Here is a 3,937-nt window from a genome sequence, read left to right on the forward strand (position 1 = left end):
CTAATTTCAGGATCCAGTGGAGATGTTGTGCTGACCCAGACTCCTCTTTCCCTGCCTGGCACCCTGGGAGAGGTGGCCTCCAACTCCTGCAGGTTGAGTCAGAGCCTCCTGCATAGCAATAGAAACACCTATTTGGATCGGTTCCTGCAGAAACCAGGCCAGTCTCTACAACTCCTGATCTATCAGGTTTTCAACCGAATTTCTGAAGTTCCAGATAGATTTGGCTGGGGGGGGGGTTTAGGCAAAGATTTCATATGAAAACAGGGTGGAGGCAGAAGATGTTGGAGTTTATTGCTGCTTTCAACATACACATGTCCTCCCACAGTGATACAGCCCTGAACTAAAAACTTCCTTCTGGCTATGTGAGCTGCCCTTATATATTGCTGGATTTGGGGGCACTAGAGAAGATTGTCTGGGCTGCTTTGTATGTCCCTCTGCCATGGTATAACCCCCCGATTTCACTGTATTTGATGTTGGTATAATTTGTGGAGGGGAAGGAAAAAATAATTTGTTTAAATAGGCATACACATGGACCCACTGAAACAATTAGATGTACAAGATGTTATGTTGAAAAATGACCTTTACAACTTTGGCTGGGATGGGGGGAAGGTGGAGATGGGAGGGCAGGGATGGTAAGGGAAACAAAGGAGGAGGCAATAAGAAAGGTACTCATTACCTTGCTCATATAATTGTAACCCCTCTGTATGGTATTTTCACAATGTAAAAAAGAAAAAGAGAAGAAAAAAGAGAGAGAGAACTGGAAACAGCACATGTCTTGGAGCTCACTTTGATAAGCATCATTTTATATGCTCATATGCACATAGCTATTGAATGCTTGTCTTGTGCTCCTGAGAACATACACTTTTGTTTTTCACTGTGTGAATGTTTAGACTATTGTTATATTTTGTCCAGATGTAATTATTTGTCTTTTACTATCTATTACGTTTACTTGTAGGTTTATAGGCACAGCCTATGTTACCAGGTGTCAGGCTTGCTTTAATTAGTACAACTTTTTACAAGGCTATAGCTGCTAATTATAATGTTTATCCAATGTCTCTTATCATTGGAGGCAAATAAGAGCAATTTTCCAGGTCTTCAAATCTGAAGTCAAACAAGAACACAGGGACAGTAATTCTTCCACCTGTACAGTCACATGGTACAAAGGAGCAAACATGGGAATTTTCCCTCAGCCAATCAGCTTTTCTTTCTTCAGCCAAACTCATGGTTTCTCTCATTCACATTGATCAGCATTCTGTGGAAAAGTAGCAAACTACTGGGTTCTCTCAGTTAGCTCAGTCCTCTCTGCTTACTTCACACTCCTGGATTCTGTGTTTATTCATCATTGATGAGTTAACAATGGTGTGGAGTTACTGGGAGGTGGTAAAAGCACCTAGTTGGAGGAAATACATTGGTGGGACTGTCCTCAGGCCTAAATCTTGCCTTCACCTTTTCCAATATAATTTTGGATTTGTGCTTACCATGAGTTGAGTAGCTTCTACTAGATGGTCCCACATCATGATGTTGTGCCTCTCCATAGGCCAAGAAAGCTAAGGATTGTGAACTGAAATCTCTGACACAATGAGCCCAAATGAATACTGTCTTTATTCCATTAGGTTGTTCCTGTCCGGTACTTGGGTTCAGGCACACAAATATTAGGAACTCACCTATATATACTGAATAGCAATCTGTATTTTAATCAGGTAACAAGGATCCATACAAAGTTTCAGAAACTAGGCTTTATCACATGCCTATTTTGGCTAAGAAGATCTTAACTTGGAAAAAAATTATTTAGATATGCACAACTACTTATCAGTACCATGATCTGAGGCCTCAAAATAATAATGGTTTTAGAAACATGAGGATATATCAAGACTAAACAATGACTAAACATTTTATCTATAATCCCCAAAGATCACAGAAGGAAATAAGTGGATTGAAGTTGAGGCTATATTGGCAAATCATTATCACAAATCTATCTGAATGAAATCTAAGCATTGTGCTACCATCTTATACTTATGGCTACAAGGGAGGTACAGATAGATGGAACATGGTCTTACCTCTATCTGATAGACAAAACTAAAGCAGAAAAAGCTAGGTATATGGCTCATGGAGTGTGGGAGTTTGGGGAGCAAAGGGATGTTGGGACAACAAAAAGGGAATGGGTAACAATGATCAACAAGTAATGTACTCATCACCTTACTCATATAACTGCAACCCCTCTGTATAGCATCTTTAAAATAAAATGAAATAAAAATAAAATAAAAAAGAATTGCTTAGCAAGCTCAAGACACTGCCATCTAATCTTTGGACTACAAACCCTCTAAAAATGTGCTCCTGTGTTGGGTATTTTGTGACCTGAATTACTCTATGTACCTTGATCTCTAGATGTTGCTTATGAACTCTAGAAGTGACTCTTTGGCCACTGAGGAAGATCAAACAAAATCCATGTCAGAGGCAAACTGAGTGACCTGCAACACAAGAGCTCCAGTTGGATCAACAGTCATTAAGAGTGTGAATAATCTTGAGAGGGTGGCTCATGCCTGTAAATCCTAACTCAGAAGGCTGACATCTGAGGATGTCAGCTGGAAAGTCCATGAGACTCTTATCTCCAATTATCTCTGGAAAACCAGAAGTGGACATGTGCCTCAAAGTGGAGAGTGCTAGCCCTGAATTCAAGCTCCATGAGTGACTAAAAAAAGTATGAATTGCTGATGAATATAAGTACTTGTGTTGTATGCCAAAAAGTTTTTGAGTGGTTCATTGCACACTATTTTTGTTAAAAACCAATTGCTTCACTATCGGAAACAGGAGAAATAAAAAAATCTACAAAATATATGAATGAATAGAATACATTTTAGTTCATTTATGGAAAAATCCAAGGAATAGTTAGTACTATTACCCATATTACAGAAATATATAATGTAATGTACAGTAATGTGTGGTAATATATAAATGGAGCAATAAAATGTGACTTTATATGTACAATAAAGATTTTTCAAATATCATTAAGTTCACAGTTAAAAAATGAGTGGCATATATCCCTATGTGCTATAGGTTTTAAAACATGCATATAGATTTATTTACTGCTACATACATACGTGTATATGTGTGTGTATTTATAAATATCAAGAGAAAGATGCATCATGTGCAGACACACACACAAACACACATACACAAACACAAATTATGAAGCATCTGATGAAAGGTAGCTTAGTTTGTCCAGAGCCTGTCCTAAAGACAGAAATGTAAGAATGTAGAGCATGGAGACCTCTGAGGAAACATACATATTGCTAACCTATATATTACTAAATAATCTTATTTCTACACTTACCATTCTCATGAAAGTTTCAAGAAAACTGAAATACTTTGGGAAACTTTTATAGTAGTTCTGCATTGTCAAATGGGTAGAATTGTTTGCAGATTAAGAAAGTGTATTTCTGACCTGTCTGTGAGAAAATCTTTAGAGAGAATTGACTGTGAGAGGAAGATCCACCTCATAGTCCCCAGCTCCTTTCAATAGGATGTGGTCTCTTGTGCAATAAAAGAGCCAGGAGGAAGAAGGAGAACATTCACTCTGCTTCTTGGGTGACATGATGTGAGCTCCACTGTACTCTGCCCGCATGGCAGAGTAAAATTTCTGATCTAAGATTGAAATAAAGAATTCTTCCCTTCAAGTTGCTTTTATTAAGGTCTTGTCAGCAATTAAAAGCTAAGTACACATCTTTATAACATGTTCTAACTAACTTTGACCAATTATATAAGATGGATGCTGTACTGAAGAGCATTTGGCATCACTGTCTCTGGGTTGAGAGGAATGGCTATTATTTATAGTGGAAACTTTGCCAATTTGTTAGATAACAATATGGTGAGGTAGATTTCTCTAAAGAGGGTTTATAAATGTGTGAAACTATGTTTCTAAGCAGATGGTGTAGAACAA

The sequence above is a fragment of the Dipodomys ordii genome, unplaced genomic scaffold (assembly GCF_000151885.1).
Source record: "Dipodomys ordii isolate 6190 unplaced genomic scaffold, Dord_2.0 Scaffold246, whole genome shotgun sequence".
NCBI classification, from domain to species: domain Eukaryota; kingdom Metazoa; phylum Chordata; class Mammalia; order Rodentia; family Heteromyidae; genus Dipodomys; species Dipodomys ordii.